The following is a 27,922-nucleotide window of genomic DNA, read 5'->3' on the forward strand; positions in this document are numbered from 1 at the left end:
CTTTGGAGTTATTTCAAGTGTTTGTCGGTAGCATACAACTCACTTTGGCAAATAATTCTGATGGACTTGAATTCCTCCCTTTGGATGCAAGCCAAAGATCATCTGTAGGGCGTGCAGTTCTTTATTCAAACTTAGTAATAAATAATTATCTCTGGAACACAGACCAAGAACTGAAACAGTGACTTCAGGGACACAGAGAGTAATTACCATCACTGTACACGGTTAAATACAGCAGAGACTGGGGGCGGGGGAATGGTTTGTTCCGTATCTAGTATGTTCCTCCTCCGGGTAAAACAAGGCCGTCTTGTCTGTTAACATATTTAAAGCAGTAACTACAAAAACTGTGCAATGTTATGGTTGATGCGTTTTCTGCCATATGTGTTGACAGAAAGCTTAAGAGTCTCTCTCTGCAATAAACCCAAACGCTGCCAGGCTGAATTATTAGGGCCAGCGCAATTCAGCGACTGCACCACCGAAACCACTGGCGGTGGAAGCCTGCGTCGCATTCGGAGTACAGCCAACATTTCCTCTAACAAAGGCACTATCCCCACGCAGTTTCTCGGCCGTTCTCCCCCTCCCATCGACAGCTTTGTTTCCCCGCCGGGGTGAGGCTGAGACTCGGAGGACCCCAGGGGCATTGTTGTGTGAGCGAGCTCGGAGCCAGGGCCCGCGTGGGAAGCAACCCAGAGCTGCCGCTGTGGATTTCGGCACGCTGAGTGTGCCATTAGAGGAACTTGGAGGGCTGCAATTGAGATACCTGCAGCCTTAAAATCAGGGCTAGACTTGAACCCCGAGCACCGGTTACAGTCGTACAAAGAAACTCAAGTGGCTGGGCTGTCTCCCAGGCTGGGCGCAGGGCATCCAGGGTCCTCAGCATCCCCCACCTTCGATGGCTGGGGAGCCGTAGGGAGGCCTCCTCTGGCCAGAGTAGGGGGAACTCAAGCCGGGGCTGCGCCCCCTCCCCCACCCCAGCCCCCAGCCCCCAGCCCCCAGCCCCCAGCCCCCAGCCCCCAGCCCCCAGCCCCCAGCCCCCAGCCCCCTAGCCCCGGCCTGCGGCGGACGTGCGCTGGCACCGCCCCGCGCACGGTGACTGGCTCGCGCGGCCTCCAGCCCGGCTGTGGGCAGCAGGGGCGCAGCCAGCGGGAGGCCGCCCCGCCCCCGCGCTGAGCCGCCGAGCGCAGCCTCTTCCCCCCGCCCCTGGCTCCCGGGGCTGTGGCGCTGCTGCGGCGGAGCCTGTGAGCAGTAACTCCCCTCCGCCCCAGCCCCTTCCTCCTCCCTCGCTCCTCTCCCTCCCTCCCTCCCTCTCTTCTCCTCCCCTTCCAGTCTCGCAGTCTCAGGCTCGAGTGAATGTGGCGCGGCGGCGCGGGACGCAACCTCAGCCCCTGTCGCGGCCCCGCGAGCTCGTGAGGAGACGCAGCCCGCCCCCGCCCCCCGCTTCCCGGGGGAGCCGCTGCAGCCGGGGACCGCAGAGCGAGGAGGGGAGCGAAGGGACGGCGCGGGAAACCAGAGCGGGAGGAGAAGAGGGTTCGAGGGCCAGCAGGGAAGGCGGGGAGGGAGGGACGGAAGGACGGACGACCTGACGGACAGCCCGCGGAGGGGACCGCCATCGGCCGCTCGGCCCCTCGGCCCCGGCCCCTGGCGGCGGCGCGGGCGAAGGGCGCGGCAGGCGGTATCGAGACAATAACCCCGCCGCCCAGCTCTGGGGACGGCGTGGAGAAGGAGGCGGCGGCCTAGCGCGGCCGAGGTCCACCAGCGGCCCGGCCGCGTCTGTCCCCGCGGCTGCGTCCCGCCGCCGTCGGGGTGCGGGGGAGTGCGGGGCTCGCCTGTGGCCCGGGCCCGGGCTGTCCGCCGACGCCCCCTCCCCGCGCGGAGCTGGTTTTCCGGGTTCCCCTGGACCGAGCTGGATTCTGCTGCTCGCCGAGGCCGGAAGTGAGTTTCGCACGGTAATTCCGGGCGGTGTCACGAGTGAAAAGTTTTTTTTCTCCGCGGAGATCCTAGTTGGGGCTGGGAAACTCCTGCAAAACTCAAGACCAGAAACCAGCCCGCTTCCCAGCCCCCACCCAAACTGCCCGCTCTACCTACCGCGGGAGGCCGCTCCACATCCGCTCGCACCCGGGGAAATTCGGCGCAGCCAAAGTGACTAATGAAGGGAAGGAAATCATGTCTGGCGAAGCCTTGAAAAAGCTGCCCTGGGACACCGTCCGACCGAAAGGTAATTGTCACGGAAAATGTCTAGAAGTCAAAGCTCCTGGGCAGGAAAGAGAGACTGTTTTAATGTTTCTCACTTTTCCCCAAGATGTCCTAAATTCTCTTTTGCTGTTGTCGAACTGGATAGTGTTTCAGGTGCTAAATAGTAGAATTGACCCTCCCCTCCCCCCCTCGCCCCAATCTGGACTCTAGTTATTTTAGAAGAGGTTGCAAGAATGCGGTAGGACGAAAACTTGAAGGAATCCGAAGAAAGAGTGCCTTTGTTCAGCACTAGGTCAGAAGTTGTCGTTTCCCGGAACATGTACAATGTATATATATTTTTTATTAAGTTGCTGAACCCGGCAACTTTTGCTTTGGAAGAAAGTTAGGTGGCTGCCGCGAAAGATTTGCTGCTGTTGAGATGGCTGCCACATTTGTTTGTACTGGGACCGATTATTTGGCTTTTGTGTTTTATCGTTGATAGAGATTTTTTTTAGTTCCAGTCCTTATAAATATGTTATAAACAAAAAAGCGTTACCATTCTTAGTCGTTTTCCTAGGTGGGTAATACATTTCTTCAGTAAGTTGTTCCTTTCAGATATAGAACCTTATCATACTTACTTGTTCGGTTAGTTAATTGAAAGCACTGTCTGCTAGATTTTCGTCACACACTTAGTAGGAAGAAAAAGGAAGGAATACTGTTATGGATAAAGATAGTTATAATTAAAAGACAACACCTGTAAGCGGTTTGATTTGTCAGGACTCTGCAATTGAGAACAGACATAGGAAGGGAAGTAAAACGTTTGAAAGGATTTTCATGGGAATCACACTTACTGTGGTTAACAGCTCTGCTTTTTGAATAATACAGCATTTGCATTTTTGTTTTGGTGGTCCTAATGTTGTGGCCCACTTAGCCTCAATAAGTGATAGGTACTTACTGTGGGGGCAGGAATTAGTGAAGTGTGGGAGACATTCCACCAGTCAGAGTTAACAAACACTTCTGAACCAATCGCAGCCTTGATAGATGAAACTAGTTTGGTTGCAGCAAACACAAATTGTTTCTTCAATGGTGTCTTTTAAGTTTGCTCCCCCCTCCCCCGCCCCCCATACTTTTGTGGTAAAGGGAGGTGAAAGATATAATACTGTGCTTTTGAATAATTATTAAATAAATGTATTCTGTTGGTTGGAATATCTTAAGTATAAATTGTTTGGTTTGTCCATGCTACCCCAAGAAAAGTTGTTGGCTTATGTTCAAAGAAAAGAAAAGGTAGGTTTTAAAGAGCAGGATCAAATTATTTCACAATATGTCCTTTGTTATCTTATTATGTACATTTCAAAATGGGACTCTTTTAACTATTTATTAGTATATATTTTATTTTTTCCCCCAGAGCTCAGTCTCTGGAGATTTTTTTTTTAAAGTTGTTAAGATTTGTGAACCACCTAGAAATTCCTGTTAAGTCAAAGTAGCTTTATCAAAGAATTTAAGTACGTAGCTGATCTACCTTATGATTTTGGAACATATCATTAGGCATTGAAAGAGGTTATTCTTGGGCATCTGAAAGAGTGGAACAAAATAAATGGCATTGAACCTCAATTTCCTTATATGGCTTATACTTGGCATCAGAGCAACAAAGCCTTAATAGAACAAGTATTTTATAGAGAATTATCACTTTATGAAGATGTTTCTTTGCATTAGTATATTTTACATATAAAAAGTATTATAGCACTAAAAAATAACTCCTTAAATCCTGCTTTTAGATCTTGTTCTTGATTTTTTTTTTTCTTGGAGCAGTGTGTTTGGAGGCAGAAATACATTTTTTAGTAGCGTGGTATTCACCTTTGTAGTTGCTGTTAATGCCTCCCCGCCCCGCTAAGTGGCAAAATTTACTTTGTGGATTACTTAAATTTTTGTTAGTTCAGCACTGAATTAACTTAATGAATATTAGGCCGTATGTTATTGTCACACTGTAAATATTTTCAAAGCCTTGTTTAAATGTGACAATAGTTTGAAAAGAAATTTTAAAAAGGTGATAATCAGTTAAGATGTTTTTGAGTGACTTTAAATTTTGGATATTCTTAGTATTGTGTGGGTTTTCTTAGATTAAATTGGTAAATCTAGAGTATTTCCGGTGTTTGCTTATATTGCATAAAATGAACATTTGATGGAACTGTTTATTGAAGGTACATAGGAGTTTTCACTAGTGACAAACTTAATCCTAGAACTAATTGATTCAGATATTATGTTATGTAGTCGGCCTGCTGTTTGAGAACAAGCTTTTTTGCAAGCTTTTCATGTATTTCTAGGTTACAGAGTTTCAAAAATAAAAATCAAATTTTTATTGCATGTCTTTTTCTTAATGAAGTAATAACTATAGACATTTTACATATATCATTCGTAAATCTCTAAAATTCAGTTACTTTAGAGAGATTGGTACTGAGCTCTTGGTGGTAAACAGTACCATGCTTTAATAAACACACTTTAACTTTTCAGAAAACTAGGTGCATATTTAGGCATTTATTTTAAATAATTGCTTATATATAGCATGGTAAGTTAAGCTATATTTGGTTTAGAAATAGATTGTGGCAATGTTTATGTAGTGTTTTAGTGGTGTTGGATGGCAAAGTACCTTTTTTTTTTGGTAATTGCTACTTACCTTTTTTTTTTCTTTAACACTTTGTTGCTTGGATTTTATTTTGACTCTTTCCCATCCATTTCTGTTATGTGCTTTTTTTCTGGGAACACTGGAAAACAGTCCTAAAGATGTCTTTTTCTTTTCCTTTTCTGACAGCATATATTGTATCTGTGTTTACTTGTTCACAATTGGATATTCCATTTTTGAATGCATACTATTTGCTCTTGCATAGGAAATGTGTACATGAATAATGCTCTATAATATCTACTTTTGGATTTTCTAAGGAAATAAGCTCAGCACTTCTGCTTTTCATTTATCTTTGATTTACTCCTCATTATTTGTTTTTTGTTTTGTTTTGTTTTGAGTTTTTTTTCCTGGTGTCTATCATCACTAATTCTTGAACCTTACTACATCCGTGTATCAGTTTACCTTTTAGCTTTCTTTTCTGTCTCGTTTCCTAATTGTAAAAAAGAAATCTAGCTATTATTCAGCTTTCTTTTCTAATTCCTTTAACTTCCTATTTTTAGTTAGCTTCATTCACTTTTCCTGTTTTCTTTATGTTCAGCTGATGTTTCATAATTATATTTTGCCTTTTCCCTCTATTCTAAACTTTGTTAGTCCATGTTTATCACCTAAAGAAACCTGTTCATAACATGAGTAGATAAAATTTATTTGATCAACCCTGTGTAATTCTGAATAGCCCTCTTGCATTCTGACTCAGTTTGCATGCCAGTATTTTAATTTGGTATTTATTAATATGTTTTGTTTTTATTTGTACTTTGTTGCCTCAGTTCTTTTTTATTTTCATTAATATCCCCTGAATTACCTTTGTTAAGATCAGGTTGTTATGTATTATTGTATTAAGACCCTCTACAATCCCCTCTTAAAACACTCAGAGCTTTTTATTTCTGTACTTACCTTCTACATTTTGTTTCTTTTCTTTCTGCCCTATCTTTCAAAGTTAGATGTTTTCTCTATCAGTGTTCCTAAAATTTTGAAATTGCCTTTCTTTGTCTGTTTTTATGAAATAAGCACAGTGAAATTCTATCACTCACTTTATTCTTGTCACTTAGAATTTTGTTCCAGGTACCATTGGATGAAGAAAGCCTTGCCAGGCTTTATAAATGATAGTATGTAAGATAATAGAAAAGAATATCTAAAAATTAAGTTAATAAGAAAAGAAACTACTTATCTGGAGGTTATTTATCTATGATTTTAGGTATATAGAATATATACCTAATATGATTTTAGGTATATAGAATGTAGTAGAAAAACTAGAAAATAAAAAGACATCTAAGTAATCAAGACAGGCATAATAAACTCTGAGGACTTTATTTATAGGGCATCCTTTTTCAGAGCCCATTTAATTTTGTACACAGTAAGCTGTTTCCTGCCTTTTAGTGTACTAGAAGCCATGAGGGGGTTACTTTGACAGCATCATAACTCTATGGCCTGTGGTGTTACAGTGAGGGAATAGAAAAAAAGGAGAGAAGACTGAAAACTTAGAAAACAGGGTAGTCTTGGAAAACTTGCTTTGGGACAGAGTGCCTTATATATTTTCATTTGTCCTTAGAAGGAGACACTGTATCATAGCATAGTATATTAGAAGTAAATAGCCCTAAGGTAGCTGTTCTCAAACTTTTTGGTCTTAGGATCTCCTTATACTCTTGCAAATTACTGAGAACCCCAAAGTTTTGGTTTATGTTTCCATTTATTATTTATTATTTATTTATTATATTTTCCATATTAGAAATTTTAAAAATTAATTAAAAATAACAAACTGTTGCATAACACTATTTTAATAGAAAATAATTACTTTCCAAAACAAATCTTAAGCAAAAGTGTGGCATCATTATATATTTTTGCAAGTTCCTTATATGTGGTTGAATAGAAAACAGCTCGATTGTCATATCCACTTCTACATTTAATCCTGCAGTATGTTGTTTTGGTTGAAATATGTGAAGAAAATCTAACATTATATAGATATTGGTTGAAAAAGGGAGAAGGATTTTTATAGCCTTTTAAGGTGATTGTGGGTATTCTTTGATACCATGTCAAAATTTGACCACTATTTTTAAAGGGCAGCTGCAATGTCAAATCTGAAACCATATCAATTCTTCATTTCTTGTTACCTGAAAATTCATTGTTTGTCTTGTACTTTGACTCTTTCACCTGTTCATAGTTTTGTAACACCATATATTGGTTGTTTGAGAAATACTGGTTCATTGAATTACACATTTCCCCCCAGTTGTTGACACATTTCATTATTCAGTAGCAAAAAAAAACCCCAAAAAACAAAACAAAATTGTTAATGTCACTGTTAATCTCATCAGAAAGTCTTTAATACTGTGAAGCTGTCAAACTCAAGTTTTCCACAATTCTAAATTTTCACTTGGAAGTTGAAATACTAATCATTGATAACAAACATGTTAGTTTCTTTCCCTTGAAGTTACAAGCTAACTTCGTTTATTTTTGAGAAAACATATACCAAATTCCAAAGTCTGTAGAATCATAATTTTTTATTTGTTCCTTAGTCAAAATGATAAAAAGGTTAATTTAGCTCATAATTCAAAGTGATTATACAATAGCTTAAAAAAAAAGACATGTATTGATTGCCCTGGCTGGTTTGGCTCAGCTGGTAGAGCGGACCAAAGAGTCTCGGGTTTGATTCCTGTCAAGGGCATGTACCTTGGTTGTGGTTTGGTAACCCAGCCCTGGTCGGTCATGTGGGAAGCAACCAATCAATGTTCACATTGATGTTTTTCTCTCTCTCTCCTTCTTTCCCTCTCTATCCACCTCCCTTCCACTCTGTCTGAAGATATAAATGGAAAAAAGTATCCTCGGATGAGGATTAAGAAAAAAAAAAAAAGCCCTGGCCGGTTTGGCACAGCAGTTAGAATGTCAGCCTGTGGACCAGAGAGGCCCGGGTTCGGTTCCCACTAAGGGCATGTACCTGGTTGCAGTTTGTCCCTGGCCCCAGTTGGGGTTGTGTGGGTGGCAATCACTCAATGTGTCTCTCTCACATCGATGTTTCTCTCTCTCTCTCTCTCTTTTCCTCCCTCTCTTCCTCCTGCTCTATCTGAAGATAAATGCAAAAAAAAAAAAAAGGTCCTCAGGTGAGGATTAAAAAAAACAAACATGTATTGAAAGTTGAGATTTCATAAAATTATTTTTCGCTGCTTCATTAGAGAGATTCTTTTCTTGAAAAATATTTTTCTTTATGATTTTAGAGAGAGAGGGAGTGGGGGGGGGAGAGAGAGAGAGAAACATCGATTTGCTGCCTCCTGTGCGCCCCCCACTGGAGATCTGGTCTCCAACCTGTGTATGTGCCCTGTCCGGGACTGGAACCAGCTACTTTTTGGTGCATGGGTGGTCGACGCTCAACCAGTGAGCCACACCGGCTGGGTTAAAGATATTCTTAAATGAAAGTGGCATTAAAAAAAAAATCTTGGCATACATAGTGGTGTTAGTATGGCTCAGTGCCTCAGCTTTTGTATGCGCTGAGGTGCTGGCATTTTTTACCCACCATTTCTTTTGTACCATTACTATCAATATAATAATGGGAAAGGGCAAAAGATGTTCTGGTATTATTATGAAAATAGTTTTGACCTTGAAGACTCCTTGAAAGTTTCTCAGACTTCAGAGCCCACAGACCACACATTGAGGAATAGGTAGATGTTGGGATTTATGGCGTTTTCATTACTTCCTTTTTTTTATCTTCTTGTGGCAGGGAGAGCCCTGATGCTTAATCTCTTAGCTCACTAATTTGGTCTTCAGTTCTTTTAAATTATTTTCCTACTTTTTTGGGGGTGGGTGGATAGCATTTCTAAGAACTCTTGCTTTATTATTATCATTATTATTTTTATAGTTATTATTATTTTTTATCCTCACCCAAGGACATTTTTCCACTTTTCAGATAGAGTGGGAGGGAGAGAGAGGAAGAGAGAGAGAGCGAAACATTGATGTGAAAGGGACCCTACCAGGGCCGGGAACAAACTGCAACCCAGGTACATGCCCTTAGCAGGAACCGAACCCAGGTCTCTCTGGACTGCAAGCCGACGCTCTAACTGCTGAGCCAAACCGTCAGGGCAGAACTCTTGCTTTTACATAGGAGATGATTTTATTTTTACATTGTCTTCTGTTTCCTCTATTAATAGTAGAGGAAATGTGATCTTACTGTACTCAGTATATCCATCAGGCTTTTGGTGTTTTCCTGAGATGTTAGATTTTTTGTTGTAGTGGTTAAAATTTTATGTTATGGTCCAGACTATACTGTATTGGACATATAAGTGTATTTCCCCAACCCATGTGAATCCCTATTCTGGCTTTGGTATATTTAGTTAATGGGTTTCTCTTTTAGGGTATGTAGGTTGCTTGTCCTCTTTCACGTGTTTCCTGTCCCTCAGGACATAATATTCTCCTATTTTCACAGTTATATTTCCCAAGTGTCAGATCTCCTACAGTATGGAGAGCTGTGCTGGAGGCCTTAACCATGGCTGCTATTCTGTGGTTTTATTATCTGGCTGACTGCCCAGGACACTCTTCTCTGAATCCTTCTTGTTAAGAAAACTTATCCTTCTTTTGCAGATCCCACTTTATGCTTGTTTTATGTATCTGGTTCTTCAGACATGTTATGTTTTATTGTCATCACCCCACCTCCCAATCCATTTTGTATTCTCTACAAATTCCTTTCTGTTTTCATCTGTAGACATACCACTCCCAGGTTTTTAGTACTGCTGTACATTTTTTTGTAATTCTTTTTTTTCATATTTTAAAGTTTGGAACAATAACAAATATACAGAAAAGTTGGAAGCATAGTACAAAGAATGTTTTTGTTCCCAAACCATTTTACAGTAAGTTGCCTACATGATGCATCATTACCCCAAATACTTAAATGTTTATTTCCTACAAACAAGGACATTCTCCTACATCAGGGGTGGGGAACCTTTTTTTCTTCCAAGGGCCATTTGGATATTTATAACATTCTCTGGCCATACAAAATTATCAACTTAAAAATTGGCCTGCTATGTTTGGTCAAACAGTGAAATCACCCCCAATGCGAGGGCTGGAACTACTTCTCTTTGGTGAGGTGTGTGACGTTTGCTGGTGTTGGTGATGTTGCTACTTGCAACTGCTTTTCCAGGTTTGCGTCGGTCAGTCTGGAACAAAATTGACTCTTTGTGATGGTAAGTTTTATAAAGAACTGCTAGCAGTAAGCTGTACCAAACACAGATGCATATTTCAGTGCATGTCTCCTTAAAGTGGGAAATTCATCACTACTTTTATGTAACGTTTATAGAACTCAAGCCAGAGGGAGGTTGTTGTACCTAGCTTTCAACTCATGGTTGCTCTGCAGCTGAATGATTTCATGTTGTAGGTTATCAGGCCCATTAGCTGGTTTCACATTGAACAGTGTAGCAAAGATGTTCAGTTCCATTTGTTTACTTTTCACATTCTTAAATCTTCCATTAAATGCCTCAGTTAGTTTTACACATTCACCAGCATATTCAAATGTGGTAGAAGGCTTTTGTTCTTCCAGAGAGGGGAACTGAACAGTGTTATTCCTTACAAGTTGCACTTTCCACAGCCTTAATTTAGCTTCAAATGATTTCATGTTTGAAAGCAGGGAGCTGAGAAACTGGTTGGGTTCCTGCATCTTGACGTTCAGCTCTGAGAGGTACTTGGTAATGTCCACCATGATCGCTACATCACACAGCCACTTGCTATCATTGCGTTCTCCCTGACAGGTTTTCCCTTCATATCTGTGAACTGCTTGACTTCATCCTGCAGTTTGTAAAACCTCATGAGCATGTTCTGCAAGTCAGCCAATGCACTTCACAATGATCAACAAGATCACCATATTCAGAGTCAAAATCATTTAGTAACTGCTTAAACGGGCGGCTATTAAACCCTCTACTTTTGACAAAATTGATGCATGACACTACTCTCGACATCACATTATTGAGCCTCAAATACTGTGCACAGAGACTTTCTTGGTGTATGATGCAGTGGCATATGAATTAAAGCACTTGGATCAATACTGAGACAATTCATTTCTTTCTTGACAAATGCAATTAACCCTTTTTGTGAGCCAACCATCTGTAGTAAGGCCATTTAACTTCAAATGTTAGCTCAAGTTTTTTTTATTGATAAAGCAAGTCTCTCAAATAAGTCCTTACCTCTTGTAGTGCCATGCATGGCTTCCAGTGACAGCAGTTCCTCTCGCGTGTTAAACTCTGCAGTTATCCCACAGATAAAACAGCCAGTTGGGCAGTGTTTGTTATGTCTGTTGTCTCATCACTAGCCAGAGAAAAAAATTGAAAATCTCCTGCAGAATCCTTCGGTGTTTTTTCAATATCTTGTGCTAAGTCAGTAATCCTATCTGAGACAGTTCTCCTACAAAAACTAACACTCTGAAACAATTTAACTTTGTCTGGTGCTAACAGCCCCACAGTAGCCAGCATGCACTCTTGGACAAACTCTCCCTCTACATGAAGCCTCAGCCTCTTTGTGATTAGTGGCTCACCACATAACTTGTCTGAATAACGCTGACCTGTCACAATGAGGCATAGTGAAAGCAGCTTGTTGTGATTCCAAACTCCACTGAAGAGCATTGATTTTATCCAAACACGTTTGGCCTCCTGATTCATTGAATTTAGCATGTTTTGAGCTGTAATGGCGCTCCAGATTGGCTTTTCTCATTACTGCTAATGCATTGCCTCGGACTAGGCACATAGGTTTACCTTTGACTTCAACAAAAAAAATAATCATTTGTCCATTTCTCTTGGAAAGACTGACACTCTGCATCAACTTTTTTTTTTTTTTTTTAATCCTCACCCGAGGACATTTTTGCATCTATCCTGAGATAGAGCGGGAGGGAGAGAGGAAGGAAGAGAGAGAAAGAAACATTGATGTGAGAGAGACACATTGAGTGGTTGCCACCCACACGACCCCAACCAGAGCCCCGAGACAAACTGCAACCGAGGTACATGCCCTTAGCAGGAACCGAATCTGGGACTCTCTGGTCCGCGGGCCAACGCTCCAACTGCTGAGCCAAACTGACCAGGGCTCAACTTTTCTTTGTAGTTGCCATTTGTGCGATGTCACACCACTTAAGTTTTAACAGCTATCCAGTGTGTGTCACCAGTGACATGATTATTATTATTTTTTTTGGTCACTGTTCTAGTCCTGCATCTTGGATTTGGAACATGTCCAAAGTTCGTATCATTGACTCTGAGGTCTTCTCTGTGTGCTGTAACTCAGTCTTCATCTGAGATTCAGTTTTTGTGAGAATTGTTGTTTGTGGGTGTGTGGATAGGGGTTGAATTGGAGTTCAACCATCTGTGACAACATCGTTGCCAATCATCAGAGGCAAGGTTATCAACATCTTGGGGAATCATCGCCTCTCATCTAATCATCACTGGATCCCTGGACTTTCACCACAGTGTGTTAACACTTTGGCAGCGTGTACACTTCCAGCCTACTGGCACTGACTGTCTTCTGAGTCACTGCTGTACAGGCAGATGGGCCTTGGGTAGCCAAAGACAAGCATGTGTGTCTCTCCCATCATGTACTCGTATGTGTCCTGTCTATCATGTAATGGACATTCCTTGTTTGTCCCTCAAAATTGACGTTATGATTATGATTCACTTAATAGAAATTTATGTTGCTAGGAAGAAAGTTCCTAGATTTATTGAATTTTGCATCCTGCCTGTGTTTGCCATGGCAGGGCCAGACAAAATGATTTCAAGGGCCCTTGGGCTGTATGTTCCCCATCCCTGTCCTACATAATGACCTCAACCATCAAAATTAGAAAGTTAACAAGAATACGTTGGTAACATCCAAATTTCACCAGTTGTCCCAGTCTTTTAGAGCAAAAGGGTCCAGTTTTGAACCATGCATTACATTTAGTTATATCTTTAGTCTTCTTTAATCTGAAACAATTTCTGTCTTTACTTTTAGGGTCTTGACATTTTTGAAGATTATAGATCAAGTTATTTTGTAGAATATCCCTTCATTTATATTTCTCTGATATTCTTATGGTTAGATCTTTGACAGGGTTATCCTGGAAATGATACTGCATTTTCTCTCTGCATCTTACTAGGTGCAGGTAGTTTCAGTTGTCATTGCTGGTAGTCATTGATGATGTGATTGAGATTTGTAACTGCTAGACATCTCCTATGTGAAGGTAATCTTTCCTCATTTGTAATTAAATATTTTTAGGGTAGGTTTTTTGAAACTGCAAATATTTCTTCAGAATTTTTTTTCTTTTTTTTTATCCTCACCCGAGGACATTTTTGCATTTATCTTCAGATAGAGCAGGAGGGTGAGAGGGAGGAAGGGAGGGAGAAACATCGATGTGAGAGAGACACTTCGATTGATTGCCACGTGCATGACCCCAACCGGGGCTGGAGGCAAACCGCAACCAAGGTACGTGCCCTTAGCAGGAATCGAACCTGGGACTCTGGTCAGCAGGGCGATGCTCTAACCGCTGAGTGAAACCAGCCAGGGCCAGATTTTTTAATTTATTTATTTATTTACCTATTATATTCACTAGGTTATACTCCATTATCATTTTTTTGAATCCTCACCTGAGGATATGTTCTCATTAATTTTTGAGAGAGAGAAACATTGAAACATTGATCATGGTTGCCTCCCATACTCACTCTGACTAGGAATCGAACTCACAACCCTCTGGTGTACGGGTGACATATCAACCGAGCCACCTGCTAGGGGTCCATTACATTTATTTTGATGAAATTGTAAAAGAATCAGTACTTTTATTGTCCACATTGGCTAAGTTTCTTGTGAGATAATGTGGGCTCCATTTTAGTGTGCATGCAATGATTTTGGTGTAGGTGGGTTTTTTCATATTGAGGTTATATTTTTTGCATGACCCCAAAGTTTGGAGCATGTGTCTGTCTTCCTGATAATAATGTCCTTGGAATTTCAAACCTTACAGTAATTCTAGAACCTTGGGTGGTGGGTGAGGAGGAGGTTGTTTTGTTTGTGTGAGAGCCAGTGCAAGAAACCTGTAATCTAAAAACAAGTCTCCTCGACCAGGCTATCACCTAGCCTAGAAAAAGTTGGTTTGATTTCCCCATCCCTGGAAGTGCTTTAAGAGGCATACTGGGATATCTTTTTGCAACTAGAATAGATGTAGTCTCAGTTTTCTAGGAAAAGATAAAGATCCTGGCAGCAGCAGATGGATTCTTTGGATGACCTGTTAATCTCTCAGGACTTCAAAAGATTTAGTTAATTGTTCTGGAGCTAACTGCAGAATAGCAGAGACTTTGTATAGTAGATACAGTTTGATTTGTTAGATACCTGATCTCAGCATAGTGTCCTGTCTGCTGTTTCTTGTGAAAATGATTCCCCAACCACAAACTGGGAGTCATCTTTATTATCTTTTTAACCTTAGTTGTTCAAATCAATACTATTTCCAGCAAGTCTGTCTTTTAAGTATCTGTAAAGTGAGATACTTTAAGGTAGGCTAGGAAGGCTGGATATGGGACAAGCAAGTGAGGGGCTTTTGATAGGCAAAGGGTTAAAATAATTACCTTAATTTTTTTTTTGGTTATAAAAGTCAAATACAGAAATTTATAATATAGAAGATGAAAAGTCTCCATGATCCCATCTCCCAGATAATATTCTTGTTAGTGTGTTGTGTATTTTTTTGAACATTGATATGTACTACAACATATAAGTGTGCATGTATATACATGTATCTTTAAATAAAAATGACAGATACATTTGATTTATATGTAAGGGGATTTAGTAGATACATGTGCATGTGTGTTACTTAGCATTAGGATTGTTTCTACGTTATTATACATGACAATGCTGTACAGAATATAGGTTTATTCTTGTACTCTGCACGTAAATTTTTTCACTCTTATACAAAATTTTCCTGGTGTAAATACCCAAAGGGCATTTGCTATGTATGTAGTTAAAATTGATAAATGAAATCAAATTCACTCTGAAGAGTTTGTATTGATTTATACTTCCACCAATAGTATATGAATTACCTCTTCATGTGCATTTTCCAACAAATTGAGGATTAGCTGTTTTCAAATACTTGTGTAAATTTGAAACAGGCAATATGCAGGGTTTGTATGGGAAATAATACAATAATTAATAAATAATAATGCAAAACTAAACTGTGTGTTGCATACTCACAACTATAAACCTATCCTGTAGTATAGTATGTAAGAACATAGACTTGAAGTCAGATTGCCTGAATTTAAATCTACTAGTGCTACCCTGGCCAGGTAGCATGGTTGGAGTGTCATCCAGATATGCCAAGGTTGTGGGTTCTAACCCTGGTTAGGGCACATACAAGAATCAACCAATGGCCCTGGCCGGTTTTGCTCAGTGGTTAGAGCGTTGGCCTGTGGACCAAAGAGTTGTGGGTTCAATGCTGGTCAAGGGCACGTACCTTGGTTGCGGTTTGGTCCGCAGCCCTGGTTGGGGTTGTGTGGGAGGCAACCAGTCTGTGTCTTTCTCACACTTCGATGTTTCTCTCTCTTGCTTGCCCCCCCCCCCCTTCTCTACCTGAAGATAAATGAGATAAAAATATCCTCCGGTGAAGATTTAAAAAAAAATCAACCAATGAATGCATAAATAAGTGAAACAACAAATCGATGTTTCTCTCTCTCTCAAATCAAATAAAAGTAAATCTAGTGCTTGCTAATTGTGACTTTGGCAAGTTAAATGTAATAATTCTTTTAGATATATTATGTATTTGAATGCTTTTTGTGTTCCACAAGGATTTAATTGGTTCTTGCTTATACACTTTTTTTTTTTCATATAAAAAGTTTAAATTTGAATGTAGTCAAATTTATCAGTCTGATGGAAGTAGAGAACAGACTGACAAACCTCAGAGCGAAGGGGAGTTGGGGGCTGTGCAGAAAGATAAACCAAAGAACTTACATGGATATAAGCATAACCCGTGGACACAGACAACACTTTGGTGAAGGCTGGTGGGGGGATGTCAGTGGGGAGAAATAAAGGAGGGACATCTGTAGTACTTTTAACAATAAAGATATATTAAAAAATTGGTTCGTCTCTGCATTTTTTGATTTAATGATAGTCTTGGAAAGGATTTGTGTCACGTTTATAAAAATAATAACCTGCCCTGGCTGTGGTGTGGCTTGGTAGGTTGGAGTGTTGAACCATACACCAAAAGGTGGTGGATTTGATTCCTCCTGGTCAGGGCACATACCAAGATTTCTGGTTCCATTCTGGTTGGGGTGTGTTCCGGAGGTCAGTGTTTTCCTCTCCCCCTCCCCCTCTCCATCTCCCTTCCTCTCTGTAAAATCACTTAAAAACATGATTTTATTTTTATTGTGTTCTTTTGTTATGATAATACTATGCAGTCGTGATTCCCCTCTCCCCCATTATATGCTTAATATCTGAAAGTATTGATTTACTACTCTACTTTTCAAAAAATTTTCTGGGTGGACTTCAGTCATTCTTACTAAGTTCTGAAAATAATTCTTGTTGGTATGTTGATGAGAGTGCTTTTATTTATTTATTTATTTATTTATTTATTTATTTATTCCTCACTCGAGGACATTTCTCCATTTTTTTGTTCAGATAGAGTGGGAGGGAGTGAGAGGGAAAGAGAGAGAGAAACATTGACATGAAAGGGACACATCGAGTGGCTGCCACCCACACGACCAACCAAGGCCGGGAACAAACTGCAACCAAAGTATGTGTCCTTAGCAGGAACTGAACCCGGGTCTCACTGGACTGTAGGCCAATGCTCTAACCGCTGAGCCAAACCGGCCAGGGCTAAGAGTGCTTTTAATTCGTAGATTAATTTAGGGGATAATTGATACCTTTACAATAGTATATCTTTTTCTAGGAAGGTAAGTTTTGCATTAAAAAAAATTTTTTTTGTTTTATTGATTTTAGAGGAAGAGGAAGGGAGAAGGAGAGAGAGAGAGAAACATTGATAAAAGAGAACATTGATTGGCCGCCTCCTGCATGTCCCCCACTGGGGATTGGGTCCTCAACCTGGGCATGTGCCCTGATCAGGAATTGAACCTGCAACCTCTTGGTGCATGGGTCGACACTCAACTAGTGAGCTACACCGGCCCGGGACATTTTTTTAATGTAACATTTATGCTCTTTAGTGGAGTTTATGATTTTCTTTTTGCTATAACCATGTTTTTTGTTCATATAAACTTATTAATAAATATGTAAATAAGTTTATTTCCAAAAACTTAATGGAGGGTGAGAGCTGCTGCTGTTGTGAATGGGGCTATTTCATTAATTGTATTCTTACCTGGATATGTAAATAGAGGAGATTGTTTTTTTTTTTTTTAATATTGCCTACACATTTTACCAAAGACTTAAAAATATTGCTAGTTGATTTTTAGATGATATGCTTGGATCTTCTAGGTATACAAGTTTAGATGCACTAGTAATGGTACCTTATGTTTTTTAATTGAATCATAAGTATATTTTATATTCTGATATTTTATCATTTAATATGCATATTAACAAGTACATAGTAACATCTTTTTAGCTATATAATTCTTCCGTCAGTATCCTTTCATTGCTTGAGATCATACTCTAACATTAGTATGGCAATCTAATTAATTTAATCTTTGTTAAGGGGATAGGGGATTTTTATTGCCACCCGGAGCTCCCATTTAATCATGCTGCACTTGCTTTCTTTAGCATTGTCTGGCTGTGGGAATGGGAAGGAGAAAAATAAAACTTGCTAAAATGTCTATCTTTGTTACAGAAGCAAAAATCCTTGGGTTGATTTAACTAGGAGTTGGTCCCTTCTACTGCTCTGTTTCAGTGATATGAGAATGGCTTCCCCTTTTTTCCCCCCAAATAAGAGCTGTTTATTAGCTGGCTGGCGCCTGATTCCGAACACCCCTGTGACAGTCTTCGGAGATCAGCCTCGATATCGAGAATGGCTTCTTGAATCTTGCTCCTTAACTGTTTTTAGGCTTTTTTTTGGGGGGGGGGGAAACTAATTGTAAACATTTTCCTTGAACTGCTTAGTACTTAGTGTGATGCACAGTAATAATTATATATATCATTAATAGTTATTTTGGTCCTTTATTTGGTTATAATAGTAAACTCTCTAGCTATGTAGTTTATACACCTAATAAATGTTTCCCAGGAGATCTTTGCCACTACTTATACCCTAGGGTTTATTTTTATCAATTTACATGTTTCACTGACCTTGGTATTATCCCTCCTTGTAATGTATTTAATAAATAATTGGGTGTAAATGAAATATATATTCTCTAGAATACTGATACTTTCTTCATATTCAGTGGATTTTACCACTGAAAGTGACTAACTTAGAAATAGTCTTTCCGTATAACCATTCTTCCTTTTCCTTTTAATTATCAGAAGAGGAAACTATTGGCCTAGAGGGGGAAGTGAAATTGTAGCGGTCATTTAGTTTGTTAGTGACATAAATGAGATTAGAAAAATAAATTCAGGTTTCCTGACTATTGGTTTTTCCTTTATACCAGCATTTTCCTATTTTTGTTATGAAGTATACAGTTTCTTTAGAATAGTACTGTTTATTTTTTTATTTATTTTTTTATCCTTACCCGAGGACATTTTTCCCTTTTTTGTTCAGATAGAGCAGGAGGGAGAGAGAGGAAGAGAGAGAGAAACATCAGTGTGAAGGGACACATCGAGTGGCTGCCACCCGCACGACCAACCAGGGCCGGGGACAAACTGCAACCGAGGTACGTGCCCTTAGCGGGAACCGAACCCGGGTCTCTCTGTACCGCAGGCCGACACTCCAACCGCTGAGCCAAACCGGCCAGGGCAGAATAGTACTGTTTTTTATGTGCCAGATGTTTATTTTATTTTGTACCTCCTTTCAGTTAGTACTATATCCTCCTGCCCCCTGCCAGCTTTATTGAAATATAATTGACATATAACATTGTGTAAGTTTAAGATATACACCATTGATTTGGTATACTTATTTTGCAACATGATTACCACCGTTGAGTTAGGTAGCGCATGTATTATTCCATTATGTTACATAATTACCTTTTCTTTTTTGGAGGTAAGAACATTTAAGATCTAGTCTGTTAACCACCATCAAGTATATAGTATAGTATTGTTCTATATAGTGTTGTTAACTATAATCAATCAGTGCTGTGCATTAAATTCCCAGAACTATTGTTTTGTTCCTTCACAGCTATACTTCTTTAATTTTTTATTTTTATCCTCACCCGAGGACATTTTTCCATTTTTTGTACAGATAGAGAGGGAGGAAGAGAGAGGAAGGAGAGAGAGAGAGAAACATCGACGTGAAGGGACACATCGAGTGGCTGCCACCCGCACGACCAACCAGGGCCGGGGACAAACTGCAACCGAAGTACATGCCCTTAGCGGGAACCGAACCCGGGTCTCTCCGGACCGCAGGCCGACGCTCTAACCGCTGAGCCAAACTGGCCAGGGCTATACTTCTAACTGGAAGCTAGAATAGCACTATTTTCCAAATATTTTCAATGGATGTTATAAAAAAAAAGTTTTGGGTTAACATAAATGAGGAAACCTTGGGCTAATGATGATTGTTTTAAATTTCAGAAATAACTAGAATATAGCTCAATTTACCAAAAATATGTTAGCATCAGTATTTTGAGGCAAGAAGTTCCATGGAGTCCTGGCCAGGTAGCTCAGTTGGTTAGAGCATTGTCCCTGACAGGCCAAGGTTGTGGATTCAATTCCAGTCAGGGCACATGCAAGAATCAACCAATGAAATGCATAAATAAGTGGAACAATAAATCATTGTTTCTCTCTGTCTAAAATCAATAAATTAAAAAAAAGTTCCATGGTAAGATTTATCATAAAGCAGTATATAATTTGTAATTTCAAATTTTAAAATAAATGCTTCAATTTTTAGGTAGTTTCAGCTTTACAGAAAAATTGAGAAAGTACAGTTCACATAAACTTCACTTCTCCCTGCCCCCATTTCCTGCTGTTAACTGTTGTACATTTGTTATAGTTGGTGAACCTATCAATATTGGTATATCATTAACTCACATTACATTGTATTATTAACTCACATTATATTATATTTACATTAGGGTTTACTCTTTGTGATGTATATTCTATGGGTTTTGACAAATGTATGATATGTATCCACCATTGTTGCTAGAAGTAGCAACAATGTATTTAGTGGTGATGGTTTATGGATTAGTGAAATTAATGACAGCAATATTATAAAAGAGAAGGGGAAGAATTGAAAATACTTGGTTATAAGTACTAGAATTATTCGAGAAAATAAAATTGCTTTTTACTGGCGCATAAGCAGGAATAATGTAATGTTGATTTTCAAGTTACCTATGTGGAAAGTTTGGAAACTTAGTTTTAAAGAAATGATAAACTTTTGGTAATTCACATTCAGTTTCTGGAAAATTAAAATTTATTTATTTATTTTAACTAGTTTTTTTTTGTTTTATTAATTTACTTTTGTTACAGATGTTTTTTTCCCCCCATTGACTCTCTCCTCCAGATCAGCCCTCCCCCCCACCCTTGCATTGTTGTTTATGTCCATTGCTTATGCATATGTGCATGTAAGTTCTTTGGTTTATCTCTTCCCTCCCCTCCATCCCCCTCTGCTGAGGTTTGTCAGTCTGTCCCCTATTTATTTTCTTTTTTATTTATCCTCACCCGAGGATATTTTTGCATTGTATCTTCAAACAGAGCAGGAGGGAAAGAGGGGGGAAGAGAGAGAGAGAAACATTGATGCGAGAGAGATACATTGACTGGTGGGGGACAAACTGCAGTCGAGGTATGTGCCCTTAGTGGGAACTGAACCCAGGACTCTCTGGTACCCGGGCCGACGCTCTAACCACTGAGCCAAACGGACCAGGACTGTGCCCTACTTCTTTGTCTCTGGGTCTGTTTTGTTCATCAGCTTGTTTTGTTCATTATATTCCACAAATAAGTGAGATCATGTGATATTTGTTTTTCCCTGATTGACTTATTTCACTTAGCATAATACTCTCCAGGTCCCTCCATGTCGTCTCAAACTGTAAGAGATCTCGCTCTCTTTCTTACAGCTGCATAGTATTCTATTGTGTATATGTACCACAGCTTTTTAATCTATTCATCTATTGATGGACACTTGGCTGTTTTCAGATCTTAGCAATTGTAAATAGTGCTGCTGTGAACATAGGGATACATATATTCTTTCTGATTGGTGTTTCAGGCTTCTTAGTATATAGTCCTAGAAGTGGGATCAGTTGGTCAAATGGTAGATCAATTTTTAATTTTTTGAGATAACACCATATTGTTTTCCATAGTGGCTGCACCAGTCTGCATTCTCACCAGCAGTGTACCAGAGTCCCCTTTTCTCCACACCCTTGTCAGCACTTGTGTGATCAGAATGATTGCCATCATTCTGGTGGCAATCATTCTGATAGGTGTGAGGCGATACCTCATAGTCATTTTAATTTGCATCTCTGAAAAATTAAAATTTAAATGTCCTGTTTAATTTCTCAGAAACAGGCAAGTGATTACAGATAGAAGTGGAAGCATTCTCTTCACTAATTTTTTAGTTGTTGTTCTACAAGTCCTACTTGGCCTCTTTCCACACATGCTACTCATCCATCAAGCCCAATTCAAATACCATTGTTTCCACTGAAGCTTTTCCAGATATTTAAGAAGTTTTCCGGTCTTTGGAGTTATAATTTAAAAAAATTGTTTTTGTTTTTATTGACTTTATTCAGGTGACATTGGTCAAGTGTACAATTCTATATTACATTATATTGTATTTTGTATTGTGAATCAGCATCCCAAGTCAAGTCTCCTTCCATTGTCATTTATCTTTTACCCCACCCTCTATTTTCTGTCTGGTAATCGGCATACTGTTGTCTGTTTCTATGAGGGTTTTTTGTTTTTTTTGCTTTAATTGTGGTAAAATAAACATAACATAAAATTTACTTTCTTTAATATATTTTTTTTATCCTGTCCCGAGGACATTTTTCCATTTTTTGTTCAGACAGAGTGGGAGGGGGGGGAGAGAGAGAGAGAGAGAGAACATCGAGGTGAAAGGGACACATTGAGTGGTTGCCACCCACACGACCCAACCAGGGCCGGGCACAAACTGCAACCGAGGCACGTGCCCTTAGCAGGAACTGAACCCGGGCCTCTCTGGACCGCAGGCCGACGCTCTAACTGCTCAGCCAAACCGGCCAGGGCACTTTCTTTAATATTTTAAGTGTACACTTCAGTGGCATTATGTATACATTGTTGTCCCAGTCAACACCGTTCATCTTTAGAATTTTCTTCATCTTGTAGAATTGCAATTTTTTATACATTAAACAAGAGCTTCCCATTCCTCGCAACTGCTGGCAACCATTGTTCTACTTTCTGCCCATATGATTTTTGACTACTTTAAGTGCTTCATATAAATGGAATTGTAAAATATTTATCTTTCGGGGTTTCGCTCATTTCACTTAATGTCCTCAAAGTTCTCCATGTTGTAGCATATGTCAGAATTTCCCTTTTAAGGATGAATGTTCTTTTATACAGACCATTTTTGCTTAATTATTCATCTGTTGTGGACAGCCGGGTTCTTCCCATGTTTTAGGTATTTTGAATAAAACTGCCATAAACATGGGTGTACAAATATCAGTTTGCAACCTTGCTTTCAATTTTGGGGTGGGGTATATATCCAGAAATAGAATTGCTGGATCATGTGATAATTTAATTTTTTAATTTTTTGATGACCAGCCATCTGGTTTTCCACAGTGTCTGTACTATTTTACATTCCCACCAACAGAGCACAAAGAGTGTAATTTCATCAAATCCTTGCCAATACTTATTTTTCCGTTTTGTTTTGGTTGGTAGCCATCCTAATGGGTGTGAGGTGGTATCTCATAATTTTGATTTGTATTACTTTAATGATGAAGTGATATTGAACATCTTTTCATGTGCTTATTGGCCATAGGCATTTTTCATGTGGTTCTTAGTATATCATCTTTGGAGAAATGTCTATTCATACTCTTTGCTCACATTTGATCTGGTTGCTTTATTGTTGAGCTTTAGGAGTTTTCTGTATTCTGGATATTTATCCCTTATCAGAGAGATGATTTGCAAATATTTCTCCCATTCTGTGAGTTTTCTTTTTACTCTGTTGATAGTGGCTTGATGCATGAAATTTTTAAATTTTCATGAAATCTAGTTTGTCTAATTTTTTTTTTTGTTGCCTCTGCTTTGGGTGTCATAGCCAAGAATTAACTGCCAAAGACTTTTTGCCCTATGTTTTCTTCTAAGAGTTTTAGTTTGGATTTATAACTTTTAAAAAGTACTTGGCTATTTAATTGAAAACTTAAATATATAAACTGTTTTGTATTGTTTTCTAATTTGACTTAGATATTTTGGTTAGCCTAATTTCAAATTTAAAAAAAAGTTAAAAGTGCTAGCATTCTTCTCTCCTCCCCCATATTTTTAAAAAATATATTTTTATTCGTTTCTTTAACGAGGGAGAGGGAGGGGGAAAGAGAGAGAAACATCACTGTGAGAGAAAGATCGATCAGCTGCCTCCTGCATGCCCCCAGTGGAGATTAAGGCTGCATCCTGCAACCCCGGTATGTTCCCTGACTGGGAATTGAACTGGGGCCTCTCAATCCTTGGAACAACACTCAGTCTACTGAGCCACAACTGCTGGGCTCTCCTCCCCCATTTTATAAATGTTTCATTTTAGACTTCTTTTTGGAATTAAGCCTTTTATTTTCTGGCAGTTGTAGATTCACATGCAGTTTTAAGAAATACTAAAGTGAGCACTGAACTGGTTTGGCTCTGTGGTTAGAGCATCGGCCTGCGGACCAAAGAGTCGGGGGTTTGATTCCGGTCAAGGGCACGTACCTCAGTTGCAGTTCGGTCTCTAGCCCTGGTCAGGATTGTGCAGGAGGCAACCAGTCGATGTGTCCTCTTAAGTTGATGTTTCTCTCTCTCTCCCCCTCCCACTCTATCTGAAGATAAATAGGAACAAAAAATACTATAGGGAAATCTCATGTGCTTTTTATCCCTGTCCTCTTGAAGCAACATCTTGCAGAAAAATAATAGTATACTATCACAACCAGGATATTGAAATTGATAGTCAAGACACAGAATAGTTTCATCATCACAAGAATTCCTGTTGCCCTCTTATAACTACTATGCGCATCCTTCCATATTTCCCCACTTCCTCATTTTTGTCTTTTTAAAAGAATGGGATCATATAGTAAGTAACTTTTGGGATTGGCTTTTTCAGTTAACCTAATTTTCTGGAGATTTATTTAAGTTGTTGCTTATAGTAATAGTTCATTTTTATTTCTGAGTGGTATTTTGCAATATTGATATAACCATTCATATTGAAAGACATCTAGGTTGTTTCCAGTTTTTGGCTATTATGAATAAAGCTGGTATATGAACATTCATGTACAGGTTTTTGTGTGAAGATAAGTACTTTATTTCTGGGGTTACTATCTAAGAGTATAATTGCTGTGTTGTATAGTTTAGTTTTTCAAACTGTCAGAGTGTTTTCCAGAGTGGCTATCCCAGTTTTCATTCTCATGAGCAGTGATGAGAGATCCAGGTTTTCCACATTCTTGCTGGTATTTGGTATTGTTACATTTCTTTCTTTTTTATTTTTTATTTCAGCCATTCTTAAGGTACATAGTGGTATCTTATATTTTTACTTTTCTTTTCTCTGATGACTAGTGATGCTGAATATCTTTTATCTGCTTATTCACCATGTGTTTATTCTTTTTAGCTTTTTCTTGTTTGGGAAGCTCTTTATATGTCCTTCAATTCTAAATGACAGCTTTGCTGGGTAGAGTAATCTTGGTTGCAGGCCCTTGCTTATCATCACTTTGAGTATTTCTTGCCATTCCCTCTGGTCTGCAAAGTTTCTGTTGAGAAGTCAGCTGACAGTCTTATGGGAGCTCCCTTGTAGGTAACTAACTGCTTTTCTCTTGCTGCTTTTCATATTCTATCTTTGTCTTTAACCTTTGGCATTTTGGTTATGATGTACCTTGGTGTGGGTCTTGTTTGAGACTCTCTGTACTTTCTGGACTTGTATATCTGTTTCCTTCACCAGGTTAGGAAAGTTTTCTGTCATTATTGTTTCAAATAGGTTTTAAATTTCTTGTTCTCTCCCTTTTCCTTTGGCACTCCCATGATGTGAATGTTGGTAAGCTTGAGGTTGTCCCAGAGGCTCCTTATACTGTCCTCATTTATGTTTTGTGTTTTTCTTTCTGCTGTTCTGATTGGGTTTTTCTGCTTCCTTATCTTCCAAATCTCTGATTTGCCCTTCTGCTTCAAATGCTTCATTATTGATTCCCTATATTCTTCATTTCTGATTTTTATGTTTTCTAGTTTGTTCTTTGTTTCCTTTTCTTTGTTGAAGTTCTCACTAAGTTTATTTACTCTTCCCCTAAGTTCACTGAGCATCCTTATAACCAGTGTCTTGAATTCTGTGTTTGATAGATTACTTATCTCCATTTTGTTTAGTTCTTTTTCTCAAGTTTTGTTCTCTTTCATTTGGGACGTGTTACTTTGTCTCCTCATTTTGGCTGCCTCCCTGTTTGTTTCTGTGTATTAGGTAGAGTGCAATGTCTCCCAAACTTGGTAGAGTGGTCTTAGGTAGTAGGTGCCCTGTAGGGTCCAGTTGCACAGCCTCCTCATTCACTCAAGGTGAGCATTCCAGGTGCCCCCCCATGTGACCTGTATGCACCCTCTTGTTGTAGTTGAGACTTGATTGCTGTTGGCACCTTAGTGAAAAGGATTTATCCCCAGGCCAGTGGGCTACAAGGACTGACTGCGACCACTGTGGAGAAATCAGTGTGCAAAGGCCTATCCCATGGAGCAGGACTTGCTTTAGTTGGGCTCTGGTGCCCACTGAGTTTACCCTTGAGTGTGTTGCTTATGGAGGTGGTTGGGTGGTGCTTTGAAGTAGTCTGAAGCTGTCCTCCTGGGAGGTACAAGCCAAGGTCAGCAATTGCCTATGTTCTGCCCAGGGTCACCAAGCATGTGCTACACATTGATCTGCAGATGACTGCTGCTTGTGCTGGACTTGGAGGTGCCCAGGAGAGAGGCCAAACTGTGAACCAAGGCCAGCTGGTGCTAGTGCTGGGCCTGGGGCCACTTAGCTATAGGTATGGGCACACAGAGGCCAGAAGTTGCTTGTTTGAGATTTTAGGAGAGTCTGAAGCATGAGCGAAGACAGGCCCCTTTATGGAAAAGCCATTGGAAATGCTTGGGTGGCTTCTCGAGTTGGGTGTGGCAACAGTAATAGCCAGGTTGATGGAGACTCAGATATGGCACCTGCCTGCCAGCTCTGGGGGGAATGGCTCAGAAAAGGAACAGTGGCTTCTGCCAGCACTTCTGTCTAGGAGAGAGCTGCTGGTTCAGCTCTCACCCTAATGCTGGACAATTCAGTTCTTCCCTGTATGTCCCCGGTGCCCTTCAGGGAGATGCATCCCCAGTTCTGGAGCTCAGAGGGAGTGAGTCTGAGTTAGTCCATGCGTGGGCCCTTTAAGAGAAACACCTGGGACTCCAGAAATGCTCTGTCTTACTCACCCACAATCCCTGTTGGTTTTTACAACCAGAAGTTATGGGATCTTCTCTTCCTGGCATTGGCAATATGGGCTGGGAGGCCTGGTGTGACCCCTCACTTTTCATGGGGGTTCTCCACAGCCCAGATATCCCTCCTGATTTTTGTTGGCCACATATGGGATCAGCCCCTCCTACCAGCCTTGATGTGGCTGCTGCTTTATATCCTTAGTTGTAGGACTTCTGTTTAGCTAGATTTCAGATGGTTCTGAATGATGGTTCTATAGTTGTAATTCTGATATGGTTGTGGGAGGTTTCAAGTACCCTGTCTGTCTATGCTGCCATCTTGACTGGAAGCCCCCTCTTTTAACAAGTCTTTCACACAGCAGAATTTTTCATTTTATGAGGTCCAATTTATCAGTCTGTTTTTTGTTTTTTTTAAATCTTCACTTAAGGATATTTTTTCCATCTATCTTCAGATAGGGAAAGAGGGAGGGAGAGGTAAAAAAGACACATTGATTAGTTGCCTCCCGCACAACCTCAACCAGGTCCAGGGACCGAACTGCAACCGAGGTATGTATCCTTGACCAGAATCAAGCTCGCAACTCTTTGGTCTTTGGGCTGCTGAGCCAGACCAGCCAAGGCCAATTTATCAGTCTTTTATGGGTTGTGCTGTTTTTAAATATAAGATGCTTTGCTTATCCCTATATTCTGAAAATGTTCTCCTATAACTTTTTCTGTTAAGTTTCAACATGTTACTTTTATTTATAGTCAGTATATTAAAAAGACATTAATAAATTTCAAGAATTGCTTAATTTCTGATACCCAGTTTCAAGTTTGTGAACATGACTTTTAAACATACAATTAAAGTTACTTATTTTAATTTGTTATACTACCAACATTTAATCCCATTTACTTTGGAGCATAAATTAAATGGTTTCGAGTAAGCCTATACCATACCTAAAAAACACCTTCATATCTCATACATGCAAATTCTCCATGTAAAAGTATCATTACTCTAACTTCTAAGTTAGCCTGCTCCAGAAGTCACTACTCAGGTTTATCATGTTCCAAAGAGAAGGGAAAAAAAAAAATGTGACCAAGGACTGGCATAGTTATATATATTTGTAAAAAGATGGCACAAAGAAAGGAAGGCACTTCTGTAAGTGCAAGCCCTCAAGAAGCAGCTTATTATGGTAAACTCCTTTTGAAAGGTATCATTTCTATTACTGATACCTCAGGCTAAATTATATGGCATGCCATCTTTAAGTAACAGTTGAGGCAACAATAAATGCAGAGATAACACAATGAATCCCACTTAATACAAGTATACAGACACACTTCTCTACAAACTAAGTTCTTTGATTGCCAGTTAAATTAAGGGTCATAGACCTAAGTCAATATAATATATATATATGTATCTAGCATTTCAGTCTACGCTATTCCATGTACATAACTGAAAGTAACTACAAAGTATGGCCTAATAAATGCTAAGGAAAAAATTTTAAAAGTAGTTTTTACTTATCTTGCACACTGAAGTCATCATATATACAGGGATAAGTC

The 27,922-nt window shown here is 39.7% G+C and overlaps 1 protein-coding gene across 6 annotated transcripts in view; it reads left to right on the top strand.

Annotated features, from left to right (window-relative positions):
• The first annotated feature begins 1,841 nt into the window (after positions 1-1,841).
• Positions 1,842-27,922, top strand: part of ERBIN (erbb2 interacting protein) — a 130,158-nt gene continuing 104,077 nt past the window's right edge. For 3 of the 6 annotated variants that reach the window (XM_036279836.1, XM_036279840.1, XM_036279837.1), the window contains exon 1: positions 1,986-2,212. The gene's annotated coding sequence lies outside the window, so the exon portion shown is untranslated. Of the gene's footprint in view, positions 2,213-27,922 lie in introns of all 6 variants that reach the window. The other 3 variants (XM_036279828.1, XM_036279827.1, XM_036279824.1) reach the window with 2 other exon arrangements.

Source organism: Molossus molossus, unplaced genomic scaffold (assembly GCF_014108415.1).
Source record: "Molossus molossus isolate mMolMol1 unplaced genomic scaffold, mMolMol1.p scaffold_m16_p_3, whole genome shotgun sequence".
NCBI classification, from domain to species: domain Eukaryota; kingdom Metazoa; phylum Chordata; class Mammalia; order Chiroptera; family Molossidae; genus Molossus; species Molossus molossus.